The 20637-nt window shown below is 46.0% G+C and overlaps 9 non-coding genes across 9 annotated transcripts; all 9 read left to right on the top strand.

The window, feature by feature from the left end:
• The first annotated feature begins 776 nt into the window (after nucleotides 1-776).
• On the top strand, nucleotides 777-966 carry LOC130313523 (U2 spliceosomal RNA). Its single transcript, XR_008861431.1, has one exon. It is a non-coding gene; the product is annotated as a U2 spliceosomal RNA (small nuclear RNA).
• Nucleotides 967-3053: 2087 nt separating this feature from the next.
• LOC130313521 (U2 spliceosomal RNA) lies at nucleotides 3054-3244 on the top strand. The gene has a single exon (XR_008861429.1). It is a non-coding gene; the product is annotated as a U2 spliceosomal RNA (small nuclear RNA).
• Nucleotides 3245-5326: 2082 nt separating this feature from the next.
• On the top strand, nucleotides 5327-5517 carry LOC130313520 (U2 spliceosomal RNA). Its single transcript, XR_008861428.1, has one exon. It is a non-coding gene; the product is annotated as a U2 spliceosomal RNA (small nuclear RNA).
• A 2084-nt stretch (nucleotides 5518-7601) lies between these two features.
• LOC130313519 (U2 spliceosomal RNA) lies at nucleotides 7602-7792 on the top strand. The gene has a single exon (XR_008861427.1). It is a non-coding gene; the product is annotated as a U2 spliceosomal RNA (small nuclear RNA).
• A 2068-nt stretch (nucleotides 7793-9860) lies between these two features.
• Nucleotides 9861-10051, top strand: LOC130313518 (U2 spliceosomal RNA). Its single transcript, XR_008861426.1, has one exon. It is a non-coding gene; the product is annotated as a U2 spliceosomal RNA (small nuclear RNA).
• A 2080-nt stretch (nucleotides 10052-12131) lies between these two features.
• Nucleotides 12132-12322, top strand: LOC130313516 (U2 spliceosomal RNA). The gene has a single exon (XR_008861424.1). It is a non-coding gene; the product is annotated as a U2 spliceosomal RNA (small nuclear RNA).
• Nucleotides 12323-14398: 2076 nt separating this feature from the next.
• LOC130313514 (U2 spliceosomal RNA) lies at nucleotides 14399-14589 on the top strand. The gene has a single exon (XR_008861423.1). It is a non-coding gene; the product is annotated as a U2 spliceosomal RNA (small nuclear RNA).
• A 2087-nt stretch (nucleotides 14590-16676) lies between these two features.
• On the top strand, nucleotides 16677-16867 carry LOC130313513 (U2 spliceosomal RNA). Its single transcript, XR_008861422.1, has one exon. It is a non-coding gene; the product is annotated as a U2 spliceosomal RNA (small nuclear RNA).
• Nucleotides 16868-18958: 2091 nt separating this feature from the next.
• Nucleotides 18959-19149, top strand: LOC130313512 (U2 spliceosomal RNA). The gene has a single exon (XR_008861421.1). It is a non-coding gene; the product is annotated as a U2 spliceosomal RNA (small nuclear RNA).
• Nucleotides 19150-20637: the final 1488 nt, after the last annotated feature.

Here is a 20637-nt window from a genome sequence, read left to right as displayed (position 1 = left end):
TTGTCACTCAATACCACTGACATCACTAGGTGTAAACAACATCTCTCCTTTGCTGTGTATGTGACTATGGAGCTGTTTGGTGATGTCGTCTATATGGCCTTCATAGAAGCAACAGGAGATTGTTGCATCCATCTAGAACCCTCAGAACTACAGTGCTATGATGTCACTCACTTCCACAGGCCTTGCAGAGTGTAAACAACAACAACCCAGCTTTGTTGTGTATGTAACCATAGGGATTTGTGATGTCACCTAGAACCTTCACAGCAGCGACAGCTTTATGAGGAGCATCAGCACTGCTCTGCCTGAGCAGAACCATCACGCCATAGGTTGTCAAATAACCCGGGTTTAACCCACACAGGTAAGTCCAATGGGGTGCAGGCATGTCCTCTATGCTTACAGCTTCCCGTGGGTGTTGGTTTGATACCGTTTGGGGACAGCCAAGGAGGCATCTGCAGGCAACAAAGGTAGGTGTGTGCTTGTGTGTGTGTTTCCTATGCAGATCCTAAGCCCAGTGTCACATGCAAGTAGGAGGAGTAAGAAGGGTTCCTGGCAAATCCGGGTTATGGATTGCATTTAAAAAGGCCCCGTGGGAGTGCAATGGGCCCCTGTCTTGCTGCTTAGCAATAATGGTATGGGTTTAGGTTCTGCTGTGTGTACTGGTGTTGACTGCCCCCCAGCCCAGAGTGTGCATGGAAAATTGTCTGGCAGCCTCCCTGACAGCAAGCAGTGATAGTGCCCATGAAGGGGACCTTGTTGGGCCCGCCCCTTTCACGGTTATCGCTTCTCGGCCTTTTGGCTAAGATCAGTGTAGTATCTGTTCTTATCAGTTTAATATCTGATACGTCCCCTATCTGGGGACCATATATTAAATGGATTTTTGAGAACGGGGGCCGATTTCGAAGCTTGCTTCCGTCGCCCTATGCATTGACCCGATATGGCAGTATCTTCGGGTACAGTGCACCACCCCCCTTACAGGGTTAAAAAGAAAGATTCCTACTTTCATTGCTACCTGCTTGCTGGCTAGCCAGCTAGCCAGCCCTGTGGGCCTTGCTGCTGCTGCAGCCAAAAAACAAAAGGTGGTGCTGCTGCTGCTGCTTCTGCTGCTTCTGCTTGTGTCTGGCCGCTGTTGGAGCGTCCAGGCACAGGACTTCTGCTGCTGCTGACTAAATGGCCTCCTTAATTGGATCATTTGAGTAGCCAGCACACCTGTGCAGGTAGGGCATGACATGATAGGCAGCTGCCTTGATAGCGGGTGGGTGCTGAATGTTCCTAATTGACAAAATAAGATTAATGCTTATGAAGAAATATAAAATCTCATCCCTTCCCCAATATCGCGCCACACCCCTACCCCTTAATTCCCTGGTTGAACTTGATGGACATATGTCTTTTTTCGACCGTACTAACTATGTAACTATGTAACATAACATGGGGGGGGGGGGTCTCCTGGCTGTTCACACAGGTGTGTCATTGCTGTACATTGACCATGCATTGCTTCTGTGGTATTGCAAAGGCAAAGACAAATGCTTCCAGCCATCCATTGCACTAATGGATTGGTCATCAGCTGGCTGTCTATGTCCCGCATCAATATAGACCAAAGTACAGAGGGTTAGGCTATGCTATTGTGCACCTACCTGATGCATCAGAAGGTGCGAGGCCCTTGCTAAATTCTGTGCACAGACTTTGAGATCTATACTTTAGACTGTATCTAAACCTGCTCCAACATGGACTGACATTCTGGCCTACTTTCAGCCGATGCGACTTGTCTGTCGCTGAACAGTCGCTTTTTATGTATTCAGCACCTATGTATAATGTTGTAAAAATGCTCTAGAAGCTAAAGTCGCAGAAATGTCACACATATTTGGCCTGCAACTTTCTGTGCGACAAATTCAGACAGGAAAAATCAGTATAAATCCTTAGAAAATTATCCCCCAGTGTCTCCATCTGCTGGCGGTATTGAATAAGCATTGCTGCACTGATGGGGTATGCATTAGACGAAAAAAAAGAAGAAAAAGAAGAATAATACGCCCAGAAAAGAGGCGAAAAGGAGAAAAACGTAAAAAAACGTGAAAAAAAAGTAAGAGGAAGAGAAGGGAAAAAAAGGTGGAAATGGTTTAAAAGTGATTTCGGCGGAGAAATATATATATATATATATATATATATATATATATATATATATATACGCGCACACACACACATATATATAAACGTATTCTCCGTTGAGATATTGCAGCCGCTGCTGTGTCCAGGCCCAGGAGCCTTAGCACTGTGCTGTGATGTCACTCAATACCACTGACATCACTAGGTGTAAACAACATCTCTCCTTTGCTGTGTATGTGACTATGGAGCTGTTTGGTGATGTCGTCTATTATGGCCTTCATAGAAGCAACAGGAGATTGTTGCATCCATCTAGAACCCTCAGAACTACAGTGCTATGATGTCACTCACTTCCACAGGCCTTGCAGAGTGTAAACAACAACAACCCAGCTTTGTTGTGTATGTAACCATAGGGATTTGTGATGTCACCTAGAACCTTCACAGCAGCGACAGCTTTATGAGGAGCATCAGCACTGCTCTGCCTGAGCAGAACCATCACCGCCATAGGTTGTCAAATAACCCGGGTTTAACCCACAACAGGTAAGTCCAATGGGGTGCAGGCATGTCCTCTATGCTTACAGCTTCCCGTGGGTGTTGGTTTGATACCGTTTGGGGACAGCCAAGGAGGCATCTGCAGGCAACAAAGGTAGGTGTGTGCTTGTGTGTGTGTTTCCTATGCAGATCCTAAGCCCAGTGTCACATGCAAGTAGGAGGAGTAAGAAGGGTTCCTGGCAAATCCGGGTTATGGATTGCATTTAAAAAGGCCCCGTGGGAGTGCAATGGGCCCCTGTCTTGCTGCTTAGCAATAATGGTATGGGTTTAGGTTCTGCTGTGTGTACTGGTGGTTGACTGCCCCCCAGCCCAGAGTGTGCATGGAAAATTGTCTGGCAGCCTCCCTGACAGCAAGCAGTGATAGTGCCCATGAAGGGGACCTTGTTGGGCCCGCCCCTTTCACGGTTATCGCTTCTCGGCCTTTTGGCTAAGATCAAGTGTAGTATCTGTTCTTATCAGTTTAATATCTGATACGTCCCCTATCTGGGGACCATATATTAAATGGATTTTTGAGAACGGGGGCCGATTTCGAAGCTTGCTTCCGTCGCCCTATGCATTGACCCGATATGGCAGTATCTTCGGGTACAGTGCACCACCCCCTTACAGGGTTAAAAAGAAAGATTCCTACTTTCATTGCTACCTGCTTGCTGGCTAGCCAGCTAGCCAGCCCTGTGGGCCTTGCTGCTGCTGCAGCCAAAAAACAAAAGGTGGTGCTGCTGCTGCTGCTTCTGCTGCTTCTGCTTGTGTCTGGCCGCTGTTGGAGCGTCCAGGCACAGGACTTCTGCTGCTGCTGACTAAATGGCCTCCTTAATTGGATCATTTGAGTAGCCAGCACACCTGTGCAGGTAGGGCATGACATGATAGGCAGCTGCCTTGATAGCGGGTGGGTGCTGAATGTTCCTAATTGACAAAATAAGATTAATGCTTATGAAGAAATATAAAATCTCATCCCTTCCCCAATATCGCGCCACACCCCTACCCCTTAATTCCCTGGTTGAACTTGATGGACATATGTCTTTTTTCGACCGTACTAACTATGTAACTATGTAACATAACATGGGGGGGGGGTCTCCTGGCTGTTCACACAGGTGTGTCATTGCTGTACATTGACCATGCATTGCTTCTGTGGTATTGCAAAGGCAAAGACAAATGCTTCCAGCCATCCATTGCACTAATGGATTGGTCATCAGCTGGCTGTCTATGTCCCGCATCAATATAGACCAAAGTACAGAGGGTTAGGCTATGCTATTGTGCACCTACCTGATGCATCAGAAGGTGCGAGGCCCTTGCTAAATTCTGTGCACAGACTTTGAGATCTATACTTTAGACTGTATCTAAACCTGCTCCAACATGGACTGACATTCTGGCCTACTTTCAGCCGATGCGACTTGTCTGTCGCTGAACAGTCGCTTTTTATGTATTCAGCACCTATGTATAATGTTGTAAAAATGCTCTAGAAGCTAAAGTCGCAGAAATGTCACACATATTTGGCCTGCAACTTTCTGTGCGACAAATTCAGACAGGAAAAATCAGTATAAATCCTTAGAAAATTATCCCCCAGTGTCTCCATCTGCTGGCGGTATTGAATAAGCATTGCTGCACTGATGGGGTATGCATTAGACGAAAAAAAAGAAGAAAAAGAAGAATAATACGCCCAGAAAAGAGGCGAAAAGGAGAAAAACGTAAAAAAACGTGAAAAAAAAGTAAGAGGAAGAGAAGGGAAAAAAAGGTGGAAATGGGTTTAAAAGTGATTTCGGCGGAGAAATATATATATATATATATATATATATATATATATATATATATACGCGCACACACACACATATATATAAACGTATTCTCCGTTGAGATATTGCAGCCGCTGCTGTGTCCAGGCCCAGGAGCCTTAGCACTGTGCTGTGATGTCACTCAATACCACTGACATCACTAGGTGTAAACAACATCTCTCCTTTGCTGTGTATGTGACTATGGAGCTGTTTGGTGATGTCGTCTATTATGGCCTTCATAGAAGCAACAGGAGATTGTTGCATCCATCTAGAACCCTCAGAACTACAGTGCTATGATGTCACTCACTTCCACAGGCCTTGCAGAGTGTAAACAACAACAACCCAGCTTTGTTGTGTATGTAACCATAGGGATTTGTGATGTCACCTAGAACCTTCACAGCAGCGACAGCTTTATGAGGAGCATCAGCACTGCTCTGCCTGAGCAGAACCATCACCGCCATAGGTTGTCAAATAACCCGGGTTTAACCCACACAGGTAAGTCCAATGGGGTGCAGGCATGTCCTCTATGCTTACAGCTTCCCGTGGGTGTTGGTTTGATACCGTTTGGGGACAGCCAAGGAGGCATCTGCAGGCAACAAAGGTAGGTGTGTGCTTGTGTGTGTGTTTCCTATGCAGATCCTAAGCCCAGTGTCACATGCAAGTAGGAGGAGTAAGAAGGGTTCCTGGCAAATCCGGGTTATGGATTGCATTTAAAAAGGCCCCGTGGGAGTGCAATGGGCCCCTGTCTTGCTGCTTAGCAATAATGGTATGGGTTTAGGTTCTGCTGTGTGTACTGGTGGTTGACTGCCCCCCAGCCCAGAGTGTGCATGGAAAATTGTCTGGCAGCCTCCCTGACAGCAAGCAGTGATAGTGCCCATGAAGGGGACCTTGTTGGGCCCGCCCCTTTCACGGTTATCGCTTCTCGGCCTTTTGGCTAAGATCAAGTGTAGTATCTGTTCTTATCAGTTTAATATCTGATACGTCCCCTATCTGGGGACCATATATTAAATGGATTTTTGAGAACGGGGGCCGATTTCGAAGCTTGCTTCCGTCGCCCTATGCATTGACCCGATATGGCAGTATCTTCGGGTACAGTGCACCACCCCCTTACAGGGTTAAAAAGAAAGATTCCTACTTTCATTGCTACCTGCTTGCTGGCTAGCCAGCTAGCCAGCCCTGTGGGCCTTGCTGCTGCTGCAGCCAAAAAACAAAAGGTGGTGCTGCTGCTGCTGCTTCTGCTGCTTCTGCTTGTGTCTGGCCGCTGTTGGAGCGTCCAGGCACAGGACTTCTGCTGCTGCTGACTAAATGGCCTCCTTAATTGGATCATTTGAGTAGCCAGCACACCTGTGCAGGTAGGGCATGACATGATAGGCAGCTGCCTTGATAGCGGGTGGGTGCTGAATGTTCCTAATTGACAAAATAAGATTAATGCTTATGAAGAAATATAAAATCTCATCCCTTCCCCAATATCGCGCCACACCCCTACCCCTTAATTCCCTGGTTGAACTTGATGGACATATGTCTTTTTTCGACCGTACTAACTATGTAACTATGTAACATAACATGGGGGGGGGGTCTCCTGGCTGTTCACACAGGTGTGTCATTGCTGTACATTGACCATGCATTGCTTCTGTGGTATTGCAAAGGCAAAGACAAATGCTTCCAGCCATCCATTGCACTAATGGATTGGTCATCAGCTGGCTGTCTATGTCCCGCATCAATATAGACCAAAGTACAGAGGGTTAGGCTATGCTATTGTGCACCTACCTGATGCATCAGAAGGTGCGAGGCCCTTGCTAAATTCTGTGCACAGACTTTGAGATCTATACTTTAGACTGTATCTAAACCTGCTCCAACATGGACTGACATTCTGGCCTACTTTCAGCCGATGCGACTTGTCTGTCGCTGAACAGTCGCTTTTTATGTATTCAGCACCTATGTATAATGTTGTAAAAATGCTCTAGAAGCTAAAGTCGCAGAAATGTCACACATATTTGGCCTGCAACTTTCTGTGCGACAAATTCAGACAGGAAAAATCAGTATAAATCCTTAGAAAATTATCCCCCAGTGTCTCCATCTGCTGGCGGTATTGAATAAGCATTGCTGCACTGATGGGGTATGCATTAGACGAAAAAAAAGAAGAAAAAGAAGAATAATACGCCCAGAAAAGAGGCGAAAAGGAGAAAAACGTAAAAAAACGTGAAAAAAAAGTAAGAGGAAGAGAAGGGAAAAAAAGGTGGAAATGGGTTTAAAAGTGATTTCGGCGGAGAAATATATATATATATATATATATATATATATATATATATATATATACGCGCACACACACACATATATATAAACGTATTCTCCGTTGAGATATTGCAGCCGCTGCTGTGTCCAGGCCCAGGAGCCTTAGCACTGTGCTGTGATGTCACTCAATACCACTGACATCACTAGGTGTAAACAACATCTCTCCTTTGCTGTGTATGTGACTATGGAGCTGTTTGGTGATGTCGTCTATTATGGCCTTCATAGAAGCAACAGGAGATTGTTGCATCCATCTAGAACCCTCAGAACTACAGTGCTATGATGTCACTCACTTCCACAGGCCTTGCAGAGTGTAAACAACAACAACCCAGCTTTGTTGTGTATGTAACCATAGGGATTTGTGATGTCACCTAGAACCTTCACAGCAGCGACAGCTTTATGAGGAGCATCAGCACTGCTCTGCCTGAGCAGAACCATCACCGCCATAGGTTGTCAAATAACCCGGGTTTAACCCACACAGGTAAGTCCAATGGGGTGCAGGCATGTCCTCTATGCTTACAGCTTCCCGTGGGTGTTGGTTTGATACCGTTTGGGGACAGCCAAGGAGGCATCTGCAGGCAACAAAGGTAGGTGTGTGCTTGTGTGTGTGTTTCCTATGCAGATCCTAAGCCCAGTGTCACATGCAAGTAGGAGGAGTAAGAAGGGTTCCTGGCAAATCCGGGTTATGGATTGCATTTAAAAAGGCCCCGTGGGAGTGCAATGGGCCCCTGTCTTGCTGCTTAGCAATAATGGTATGGGTTTAGGTTCTGCTGTGTGTACTGGTGGTTGACTGCCCCCCAGCCCAGAGTGTGCATGGAAAATTGTCTGGCAGCCTCCCTGACAGCAAGCAGTGATAGTGCCCATGAAGGGGACCTTGTTGGGCCCGCCCCTTTCACGGTTATCGCTTCTCGGCCTTTTGGCTAAGATCAAGTGTAGTATCTGTTCTTATCAGTTTAATATCTGATACGTCCCCTATCTGGGGACCATATATTAAATGGATTTTTGAGAACGGGGGCCGATTTCGAAGCTTGCTTCCGTCGCCCTATGCATTGACCCGATATGGCAGTATCTTCGGGTACAGTGCACCACCCCCTTACAGGGTTAAAAAGAAAGATTCCTACTTTCATTGCTACCTGCTTGCTGGCTAGCCAGCTAGCCAGCCCTGTGGGCCTTGCTGCTGCTGCAGCCAAAAAACAAAAGGTGGTGCTGCTGCTGCTTGTGTCTGGCCGCTGTTGGAGCGTCCAGGCACAGGACTTCTGCTGCTGCTGACTAAATGGCCTCCTTAATTGGATCATTTGAGTAGCCAGCACACCTGTGCAGGTAGGGCATGACATGATAGGCAGCTGCCTTGATAGCGGGTGGGTGCTGAATGTTCCTAATTGACAAAATAAGATTAATGCTTATGAAGAAATATAAAATCTCATCCCTTCCCCAATATCGCGCCACACCCCTACCCCTTAATTCCCTGGTTGAACTTGATGGACATATGTCTTTTTTCGACCGTACTAACTATGTAACTATGTAACATAACATGGGGGGGGGGTCTCCTGGCTGTTCACACAGGTGTGTCATTGCTGTACATTGACCATGCATTGCTTCTGTGGTATTGCAAAGGCAAAGACAAATGCTTCCAGCCATCCATTGCACTAATGGATTGGTCATCAGCTGGCTGTCTATGTCCCGCATCAATATAGACCAAAGTACAGAGGGTTAGGCTATGCTATTGTGCACCTACCTGATGCATCAGAAGGTGCGAGGCCCTTGCTAAATTCTGTGCACAGACTTTGAGATCTATACTTTAGACTGTATCTAAACCTGCTCCAACATGGACTGACATTCTGGCCTACTTTCAGCCGATGCGACTTGTCTGTCGCTGAACAGTCGCTTTTTATGTATTCAGCACCTATGTATAATGTTGTAAAAATGCTCTAGAAGCTAAAGTCGCAGAAATGTCACACATATTTGGCCTGCAACTTTCTGTGCGACAAATTCAGACAGGAAAAATCAGTATAAATCCTTAGAAAATTATCCCCCAGTGTCTCCATCTGCTGGCGGTATTGAATAAGCATTGCTGCACTGATGGGGTATGCATTAGACGAAAAAAAAGAAGAAAAAGAAGAATAATACGCCCAGAAAAGAGGCGAAAAGGAGAAAAACGTAAAAAAACGTGAAAAAAAAGTAAGAGGAAGAGAAGGGAAAAAAAGGTGGAAATGGGTTTAAAAGTGATTTCGGCGGAGAAATATATATATATATATATATATATATATATATATATATATATATATACGCGCACACACACACATATATATAAACGTATTCTCCGTTGAGATATTGCAGCCGCTGCTGTGTCCAGGCCCAGGAGCCTTAGCACTGTGCTGTGATGTCACTCAATACCACTGACATCACTAGGTGTAAACAACATCTCTCCTTTGCTGTGTATGTGACTATGGAGCTGTTTGGTGATGTCGTCTATTATGGCCTTCATAGAAGCAACAGGAGATTGTTGCATCCATCTAGAACCCTCAGAACTACAGTGCTATGATGTCACTCACTTCCACAGGCCTTGCAGAGTGTAAACAACAACAACCCAGCTTTGTTGTGTATGTAACCATAGGGATTTGTGATGTCACCTAGAACCTTCACAGCAGCGACAGCTTTATGAGGAGCATCAGCACTGCTCTGCCTGAGCAGAACCATCACCGCCATAGGTTGTCAAATAACCCGGGTTTAACCCACACAGGTAAGTCCAATGGGGTGCAGGCATGTCCTCTATGCTTACAGCTTCCCGTGGGTGTTGGTTTGATACCGTTTGGGGACAGCCAAGGAGGCATCTGCAGGCAACAAAGGTAGGTGTGTGCTTGTGTGTGTGTTTCCTATGCAGATCCTAAGCCCAGTGTCACATGCAAGTAGGAGGAGTAAGAAGGGTTCCTGGCAAATCCGGGTTATGGATTGCATTTAAAAAGGCCCCGTGGGAGTGCAATGGGCCCCTGTCTTGCTGCTTAGCAATAATGGTATGGGTTTAGGTTCTGCTGTGTGTACTGGTGGTTGACTGCCCCCCAGCCCAGAGTGTGCATGGAAAATTGTCTGGCAGCCTCCCTGACAGCAAGCAGTGATAGTGCCCATGAAGGGGACCTTGTTGGGCCCGCCCCTTTCACGGTTATCGCTTCTCGGCCTTTTGGCTAAGATCAAGTGTAGTATCTGTTCTTATCAGTTTAATATCTGATACGTCCCCTATCTGGGGACCATATATTAAATGGATTTTTGAGAACGGGGGCCGATTTCGAAGCTTGCTTCCGTCGCCCTATGCATTGACCCGATATGGCAGTATCTTCGGGTACAGTGCACCACCCCCTTACAGGGTTAAAAAGAAAGATTCCTACTTTCATTGCTACCTGCTTGCTGGCTAGCCAGCTAGCCAGCCCTGTGGGCCTTGCTGCTGCTGCAGCCAAAAAACAAAAGGTGGTGCTGCTGCTGCTGCTTCTGCTGCTTCTGCTTGTGTCTGGCCGCTGTTGGAGCGTCCAGGCACAGGACTTCTGCTGCTGCTGACTAAATGGCCTCCTTAATTGGATCATTTGAGTAGCCAGCACACCTGTGCAGGTAGGGCATGACATGATAGGCAGCTGCCTTGATAGCGGGTGGGTGCTGAATGTTCCTAATTGACAAAATAAGATTAATGCTTATGAAGAAATATAAAATCTCATCCCTTCCCCAATATCGCGCCACACCCCTACCCCTTAATTCCCTGGTTGAACTTGATGGACATATGTCTTTTTTCGACCGTACTAACTATGTAACTATGTAACATAACATGGGGGGGGGGTCTCCTGGCTGTTCACACAGGTGTGTCATTGCTGTACATTGACCATGCATTGCTTCTGTGGTATTGCAAAGGCAAAGACAAATGCTTCCAGCCATCCATTGCACTAATGGATTGGTCATCAGCTGGCTGTCTATGTCCCGCATCAATATAGACCAAAGTACAGAGGGTTAGGCTATGCTATTGTGCACCTACCTGATGCATCAGAAGGTGCGAGGCCCTTGCTAAATTCTGTGCACAGACTTTGAGATCTATACTTTAGACTGTATCTAAACCTGCTCCAACATGGACTGACATTCTGGCCTACTTTCAGCCGATGCGACTTGTCTGTCGCTGAACAGTCGCTTTTTATGTATTCAGCACCTATGTATAATGTTGTAAAAATGCTCTAGAAGCTAAAGTCGCAGAAATGTCACACATATTTGGCCTGCAACTTTCTGTGCGACAAATTCAGACAGGAAAAATCAGTATAAATCCTTAGAAAATTATCCCCCAGTGTCTCCATCTGCTGGCGGTATTGAATAAGCATTGCTGCACTGATGGGGTATGCATTAGACGAAAAAAAAGAAGAAAAAGAAGAATAATACGCCCAGAAAAGAGGCGAAAAGGAGAAAAACGTAAAAAAACGTGAAAAAAAAGTAAGAGGAAGAGAAGGGAAAAAAAGGTGGAAATGGGTTTAAAAGTGATTTCGGCGGAGAAATATATATATATATATATATATATATATATATATATATATACGCGCACACACACACATATATATAAACGTATTCTCCGTTGAGATATTGCAGCCGCTGCTGTGTCCAGGCCCAGGAGCCTTAGCACTGTGCTGTGATGTCACTCAATACCACTGACATCACTAGGTGTAAACAACATCTCTCCTTTGCTGTGTATGTGACTATGGAGCTGTTTGGTGATGTCGTCTATTATGGCCTTCATAGAAGCAACAGGAGATTGTTGCATCCATCTAGAACCCTCAGAACTACAGTGCTATGATGTCACTCACTTCCACAGGCCTTGCAGAGTGTAAACAACAACAACCCAGCTTTGTTGTGTATGTAACCATAGGGATTTGTGATGTCACCTAGAACCTTCACAGCAGCGACAGCTTTATGAGGAGCATCAGCACTGCTCTGCCTGAGCAGAACCATCACCGCCATAGGTTGTCAAATAACCCGGGTTTAACCCACACAGGTAAGTCCAATGGGGTGCAGGCATGTCCTCTATGCTTACAGCTTCCCGTGGGTGTTGGTTTGATACCGTTTGGGGACAGCCAAGGAGGCATCTGCAGGCAACAAAGGTAGGTGTGTGCTTGTGTGTGTGTTTCCTATGCAGATCCTAAGCCCAGTGTCACATGCAAGTAGGAGGAGTAAGAAGGGTTCCTGGCAAATCCGGGTTATGGATTGCATTTAAAAAGGCCCCGTGGGAGTGCAATGGGCCCCTGTCTTGCTGCTTAGCAATAATGGTATGGGTTTAGGTTCTGCTGTGTGTACTGGTGGTTGACTGCCCCCCAGCCCAGAGTGTGCATGGAAAATTGTCTGGCAGCCTCCCTGACAGCAAGCAGTGATAGTGCCCATGAAGGGGACCTTGTTGGGCCCGCCCCTTTCACGGTTATCGCTTCTCGGCCTTTTGGCTAAGATCAAGTGTAGTATCTGTTCTTATCAGTTTAATATCTGATACGTCCCCTATCTGGGGACCATATATTAAATGGATTTTTGAGAACGGGGGCCGATTTCGAAGCTTGCTTCCGTCGCCCTATGCATTGACCCGATATGGCAGTATCTTCGGGTACAGTGCACCACCCCCTTACAGGGTTAAAAAGAAAGATTCCTACTTTCATTGCTACCTGCTTGCTGGCTAGCCAGCTAGCCAGCCCTGTGGGCCTTGCTGCTGCTGCAGCCAAAAAACAAAAGGTGGTGCTGCTGCTGCTGCTTCTGCTGCTTCTGCTTGTGTCTGGCCGCTGTTGGAGCGTCCAGGCACAGGACTTCTGCTGCTGCTGACTAAATGGCCTCCTTAATTGGATCATTTGAGTAGCCAGCACACCTGTGCAGGTAGGGCATGACATGATAGGCAGCTGCCTTGATAGCGGGTGGGTGCTGAATGTTCCTAATTGACAAAATAAGATTAATGCTTATGAAGAAATATAAAATCTCATCCCTTCCCCAATATCGCGCCACACCCCTACCCCTTAATTCCCTGGTTGAACTTGATGGACATATGTCTTTTTTCGACCGTACTAACTATGTAACTATGTAACATAACATGGGGGGGGGGTCTCCTGGCTGTTCACACAGGTGTGTCATTGCTGTACATTGACCATGCATTGCTTCTGTGGTATTGCAAAGGCAAAGACAAATGCTTCCAGCCATCCATTGCACTAATGGATTGGTCATCAGCTGGCTGTCTATGTCCCGCATCAATATAGACCAAAGTACAGAGGGTTAGGCTATGCTATTGTGCACCTACCTGATGCATCAGAAGGTGCGAGGCCCTTGCTAAATTCTGTGCACAGACTTTGAGATCTATACTTTAGACTGTATCTAAACCTGCTCCAACATGGACTGACATTCTGGCCTACTTTCAGCCGATGCGACTTGTCTGTCGCTGAACAGTCGCTTTTTATGTATTCAGCACCTATGTATAATGTTGTAAAAATGCTCTAGAAGCTAAAGTCGCAGAAATGTCACACATATTTGGCCTGCAACTTTCTGTGCGACAAATTCAGACAGGAAAAATCAGTATAAATCCTTAGAAAATTATCCCCCAGTGTCTCCATCTGCTGGCGGTATTGAATAAGCATTGCTGCACTGATGGGGTATGCATTAGACGAAAAAAAAGAAGAAAAAGAAGAATAATACGCCCAGAAAAGAGGCGAAAAGGAGAAAAACGTAAAAAAACGTGAAAAAAAAGTAAGAGGAAGAGAAGGGAAAAAAAGGTGGAAATGGGTTTAAAAGTGATTTCGGCGGAGAAATATATATATATATATATATATATATATATATATATACGCGCACACACACACATATATATAAACGTATTCTCCGTTGAGATATTGCAGCCGCTGCTGTGTCCAGGCCCAGGAGCCTTAGCACTGTGCTGTGATGTCACTCAATACCACTGACATCACTAGGTGTAAACAACATCTCTCCTTTGCTGTGTATGTGACTATGGAGCTGTTTGGTGATGTCGTCTATTATGGCCTTCATAGAAGCAACAGGAGATTGTTGCATCCATCTAGAACCCTCAGAACTACAGTGCTATGATGTCACTCACTTCCACAGGCCTTGCAGAGTGTAAACAACAACAACCCAGCTTTGTTGTGTATGTAACCATAGGGATTTGTGATGTCACCTAGAACCTTCACAGCAGCGACAGCTTTATGAGGAGCATCAGCACTGCTCTGCCTGAGCAGAACCATCACCGCCATAGGTTGTCAAATAACCCGGGTTTAACCCACACAGGTAAGTCCAATGGGGTGCAGGCATGTCCTCTATGCTTACAGCTTCCCGTGGGTGTTGGTTTGATACCGTTTGGGGACAGCCAAGGAGGCATCTGCAGGCAACAAAGGTAGGTGTGTGCTTGTGTGTGTGTTTCCTATGCAGATCCTAAGCCCAGTGTCACATGCAAGTAGGAGGAGTAAGAAGGGTTCCTGGCAAATCCGGGTTATGGATTGCATTTAAAAAGGCCCCGTGGGAGTGCAATGGGCCCCTGTCTTGCTGCTTAGCAATAATGGTATGGGTTTAGGTTCTGCTGTGTGTACTGGTGGTTGACTGCCCCCCAGCCCAGAGTGTGCATGGAAAATTGTCTGGCAGCCTCCCTGACAGCAAGCAGTGATAGTGCCCATGAAGGGGACCTTGTTGGGCCCGCCCCTTTCACGGTTATCGCTTCTCGGCCTTTTGGCTAAGATCAAGTGTAGTATCTGTTCTTATCAGTTTAATATCTGATACGTCCCCTATCTGGGGACCATATATTAAATGGATTTTTGAGAACGGGGGCCGATTTCGAAGCTTGCTTCCGTCGCCCTATGCATTGACCCGATATGGCAGTATCTTCGGGTACAGTGCACCACCCCCTTACAGGGTTAAAAAGAAAGATTCCTACTTTCATTGCTACCTGCTTGCTGGCTAGCCAGCTAGCCAGCCCTGTGGGCCTTGCTGCTGCTGCAGCCAAAAAACAAAAGGTGGTGCTGCTGCTGCTGCTTCTGCTGCTTCTGCTTGTGTCTGGCCGCTGTTGGAGCGTCCAGGCACAGGACTTCTGCTGCTGCTGACTAAATGGCCTCCTTAATTGGATCATTTGAGTAGCCAGCACACCTGTGCAGGTAGGGCATGACATGATAGGCAGCTGCCTTGATAGCGGGTGGGTGCTGAATGTTCCTAATTGACAAAATAAGATTAATGCTTATGAAGAAATATAAAATCTCATCCCTTCCCCAATATCGCGCCACACCCCTACCCCTTAATTCCCTGGTTGAACTTGATGGACATATGTCTTTTTTCGACCGTACTAACTATGTAACTATGTAACATAACATGGGGGGGGGGGTCTCCTGGCTGTTCACACAGGTGTGTCATTGCTGTACATTGACCATGCATTGCTTCTGTGGTATTGCAAAGGCAAAGACAAATGCTTCCAGCCATCCATTGCACTAATGGATTGGTCATCAGCTGGCTGTCTATGTCCCGCATCAATATAGACCAAAGTACAGAGGGTTAGGCTATGCTATTGTGCACCTACCTGATGCATCAGAAGGTGCGAGGCCCTTGCTAAATTCTGTGCACAGACTTTGAGATCTATACTTTAGACTGTATCTAAACCTGCTCCAACATGGACTGACATTCTGGCCTACTTTCAGCCGATGCGACTTGTCTGTCGCTGAACAGTCGCTTTTTATGTATTCAGCACCTATGTATAATGTTGTAAAAATGCTCTAGAAGCTAAAGTCGCAGAAATGTCACACATATTTGGCCTGCAACTTTCTGTGCGACAAATTCAGACAGGAAAAATCAGTATAAATCCTTAGAAAATTATCCCCCAGTGTCTCCATCTGCTGGCGGTATTGAATAAGCATTGCTGCACTGATGGGGTATGCATTAGACGAAAAAAAAGAAGAAAAAGAAGAATAATACGCCCAGAAAAGAGGCGAAAAGGAGAAAAACGTAAAAAAACGTGAAAAAAAAGTAAGAGGAAGAGAAGGGAAAAAAAGGTGGAAATGGGTTTAAAAGTGATTTCGGCGGAGAAATATATATATATATATATATATATATATATATATATATATATATATACGCGCACACACACACATATATATAAACGTATTCTCCGTTGAGATATTGCAGCCGCTGCTGTGTCCAGGCCCAGGAGCCTTAGCACTGTGCTGTGATGTCACTCAATACCACTGACATCACTAGGTGTAAACAACATCTCTCCTTTGCTGTGTATGTGACTATGGAGCTGTTTGGTGATGTCGTCTATTATGGCCTTCATAGAAGCAACAGGAGATTGTTGCATCCATCTAGAACCCTCAGAACTACAGTGCTATGATGTCACTCACTTCCACAGGCCTTGCAGAGTGTAAACAACAACAACCCAGCTTTGTTGTGTATGTAACCATAGGGATTTGTGATGTCACCTAGAACCTTCACAGCAGCGACAGCTTTATGAGGAGCATCAGCACTGCTCTGCCTGAGCAGAACCATCACCGCCATAGGTTGTCAAATAACCCGGGTTTAACCCACACAGGTAAGTCCAATGGGGTGCAGGCATGTCCTCTATGCTTACAGCTTCCTGTGGGTGTTGGTTTGATACCGTTTGGGGACAGCCAAGGAGGCATCTGCAGGCAACAAAGGTAGGTGTGTGCTTGTGTGTGTGTTTCCTATGCAGATCCTAAGCCCAGTGTCACATGCAAGTAGGAGGAGTAAGAAGGGTTCCTGGCAAATCCGGGTTATGGATTGCATTTAAAAAGGCCCCGTGGGAGTGCAATGGGCCCCTGTCTTGCTGCTTAGCAATAATGGTATGGGTTTAGGTTCTGCTGTGTGTACTGGTGGTTGACTGCCCCCCAGCCCAGAGTGTGCATGGAAAATTGTCTGGCAGCCTCCCTGACAGCAAGCAGTGATAGTGCCCATGAAGGGGACCTTGTTGGGCCCGCCCCTTTCACGGTTATCGCTTCTCGGCCTTTTGGCTAAGATCAAGTGTAGTATCTGTTCTTATCAGTTTAATATCTGATACGTCCCCTATCTGGGGACCATATATTAAATGGATTTTTGAGAACGGGGGCCGATTTCGAAGCTTGCTTCCGTCGCCCTATGCATTGACCCGATATGGCAGTATCTTCGGGTACAGTGCACCACCCCCTTACAGGGTTAAAAAGAAAGATTCCTACTTTCATTGCTACCTGCTTGCTGGCTAGCCAGCTAGCCAGCCCTGTGGGCCTTGCTGCTGCTGCAGCCAAAAAACAAAAGGTGGTGCTGCTGCTGCTGCTTCTGCTGCTTCTGCTTGTGTCTGGCCGCTGTTGGAGCGTCCAGGCACAGGACTTCTGCTGCTGCTGACTAAATGGCCTCCTTAATTGGATCATTTGAGTAGCCAGCACACCTGTGCAGGTAGGGCATGACATGATAGGCAGCTGCCTTGATAGCGGGTGGGTGCTGAATGTTCCTAATTGACAAAATAAGATTAATGCTTATGAAGAAATATAAAATCTCATCCCTTCCCCAATATCGCGCCACACCCCTACCCCTTAATTCCCTGGTTGAACTTGATGGACATATGTCTTTTTTCGACCGTACTAACTATGTAACTATGTAACATAACATGGGGGGGGGGGTCTCCTGGCTGTTCACACAGGTGTGTCATTGCTGTACATTGACCATGCATTGCTTCTGTGGTATTGCAAAGGCAAAGACAAATGCTTCCAGCCATCCATTGCACTAATGGATTGGTCATCAGCTGGCTGTCTATGTCCCGCATCAATATAGACCAAAGTACAGAGGGTTAGGCTATGCTATTGTGCACCTACCTGATGCATCAGAAGGTGCGAGGCCCTTGCTAAATTCTGTGCACAGACTTTGAGATCTATACTTTAGACTGTATCTAAACCTGCTCCAACATGGACTGACATTCTGGCCTACTTTCAGCCGATGCGACTTGTCTGTCGCTGAACAGTCGCTTTTTATGTATTCAGCACCTATGTATAATGTTGTAAAAATGCTCTAGAAGCTAAAGTCGCAGAAATGTCACACATATTTGGCCTGCAACTTTCTGTGCGACAAATTCAGACAGGAAAAATCAGTATAAATCCTTAGAAAATTATCCCCCAGTGTCTCCATCTGCTGGCGGTATTGAATAAGCATTGCTGCACTGATGGGGTATGCATTAGACGAAAAAAAAGAAGAAAAAGAAGAATAATACGCCCAGAAAAGAGGCGAAAAGGAGAAAAACGTAAAAAAACGTGAAAAAAAAGTAAGAGGAAGAGAAGGGAAAAAAAGGTGGAAATGGGTTTAAAAGTGATTTCGGCGGAGAAATATATATATATATATATATATATATATATATATATATATATATATATATACGCGCACACACACACATATATATAAACGTATTCTCCGTTGAGATATTGCAGCCGCTGCTGTGTCCAGGCCCAGGAGCCTTAGCACTGTGCTGTGATGTCACTCAATACCACTGACATCACTAGGTGTAAACAACATCTCTCCTTTGCTGTGTATGTGACTATGGAGCTGTTTGGTGATGTCGTCTATTATGGCCTTCATAGAAGCAACAGGAGATTGTTGCATCCATCTAGAACCCTCAGAACTACAGTGCTATGATGTCACTCACTTCCACAGGCCTTGCAGAGTGTAAACAACAACAACCCAGCTTTGTTGTGTATGTAACCATAGGGATTTGTGATGTCACCTAGAACCTTCACAGCAGCGACAGCTTTATGAGGAGCATCAGCACTGCTCTGCCTGAGCAGAACCATCACCGCCATAGGTTGTCAAATAACCCGGGTTTAACCCACACAGGTAAGTCCAATGGGGTGCAGGCATGTCCTCTATGCTTACAGCTTCCCGTGGGTGTTGGTTTGATACCGTTTGGGGACAGCCAAGGAGGCATCTGCAGGCAACAAAGGTAGGTGTGTGCTTGTGTGTGTGTTTCCTATGCAGATCCTAAGCCCAGTGTCACATGCAAGTAGGAGGAGTAAGAAGGGTTCCTGGCAAATCCGGGTTATGGATTGCATTTAAAAAGGCCCCGTGGGAGTGCAATGGGCCCCTGTCTTGCTGCTTAGCAATAATGGTATGGGTTTAGGTTCTGCTGTGTGTACTGGTGGTTGACTGCCCCCCAGCCCAGAGTGTGCATGGAAAATTGTCTGGCAGCCTCCCTGACAGCAAGCAGTGATAGTGCCCATGAAGGGGACCTTGTTGGGCCCGCCCCTTTCACGGTTATCGCTTCTCGGCCTTTTGGCTAAGATCAAGTGTAGTATCTGTTCTTATCAGTTTAATATCTGATACGTCCCCTATCTGGGGACCATATATTAAATGGATTTTTGAGAACGGGGGCCGATTTCGAAGCTTGCTTCCGTCGCCCTATGCATTGACCCGATATGGCAGTATCTTCGGGTACAGTGCACCACCCCCTTACAGGGTTAAAAAGAAAGATTCCTACTTTCATTGCTACCTGCTTGCTGGCTAGCCAGCTAGCCAGCCCTGTGGGCCTTGCTGCTGCTGCAGCCAAAAAACAAAAGGTGGTGCTGCTGCTGCTGCTTCTGCTGCTTCTGCTTGTGTCTGGCCGCTGTTGGAGCGTCCAGGCACAGGACTTCTGCTGCTGCTGACTAAATGGCCTCCTTAATTGGATCATTTGAGTAGCCAGCACACCTGTGCAGGTAGGGCATGACATGATAGGCAGCTGCCTTGATAGCGGGTGGGTGCTGAATGTTCCTAATTGACAAAATAAGATTAATGCTTATGAAGAAATATAAAATCTCATCCCTTCCCCAATATCGCGCCACACCCCTACCCCTTAATTCCCTGGTTGAACTTGATGGACATATGTCTTTTTTCGACCGTACTAACTATGTAACTATGTAACATAACATGGGGGGGGGGGTCTCCTGGCTGTTCACACAGGTGTGTCATTGCTGTACATTGACCATGCATTGCTTCTGTGGTATTGCAAAGGCAAAGACAAATGCTTCCAGCCATCCATTGCACTAATGGATTGGTCATCAGCTGGCTGTCTATGTCCCGCATCAATATAGACCAAAGTACAGAGGGTTAGGCTATGCTATTGTGCACCTACCTGATGCATCAGAAGGTGCGAGGCCCTTGCTAAATTCTGTGCACAGACTTTGAGATCTATACTTTAGACTGTATCTAAACCTGCTCCAACATGGACTGACATTCTGGCCTACTTTCAGCCGATGCGACTTGTCTGTCGCTGAACAGTCGCTTTTTATGTATTCAGCACCTATGTATAATGTTGTAAAAATGCTCTAGAAGCTAAAGTCGCAGAAATGTCACACATATTTGGCCTGCAACTTTCTGTGCGACAAATTCAGACAGGAAAAATCAGTATAAATCCTTAGAAAATTATCCCCCAGTGTCTCCATCTGCTGGCGGTATTGAATAAGCATTGCTGCACTGATGGGGTATGCATTAGACGAAAAAAAAGAAGAAAAAGAAGAATAATACGCCCAGAAAAGAGGCGAAAAGGAGAAAAACGTAAAAAAACGTGAAAAAAAAGTAAGAGGAAGAGAAGGGAAAAAAAGGTGGAAATGGGTTTAAAAGTGATTTCGGCGGAGAAATATATATATATATATATATATATATATATATATATACGCGCACACACACACATATATATAAACGTATTCTCCGTTGAGATATTGCAGCCGCTGCTGTGTCCAGGCCCAGGAGCCTTAGCACTGTGCTGTGATGTCACTCAATACCACTGACATCACTAGGTGTAAACAACATCTCTCCTTTGCTGTGTATGTGACTATGGAGCTGTTTGGTGATGTCGTCTATTATGGCCTTCATAGAAGCAACAGGAGATTGTTGCATCCATCTAGAACCCTCAGAACTACAGTGCTATGATGTCACTCACTTCCACAGGCCTTGCAGA

This window comes from Hyla sarda, unplaced genomic scaffold, assembly GCF_029499605.1.
Source record: "Hyla sarda isolate aHylSar1 unplaced genomic scaffold, aHylSar1.hap1 scaffold_1775, whole genome shotgun sequence".
NCBI lineage: Eukaryota > Metazoa > Chordata > Amphibia > Anura > Hylidae > Hyla > Hyla sarda.
The sequence above is the reverse complement of the archived record's forward strand: the minus strand, read 5'-3'. Positions and strand labels throughout refer to the sequence as shown.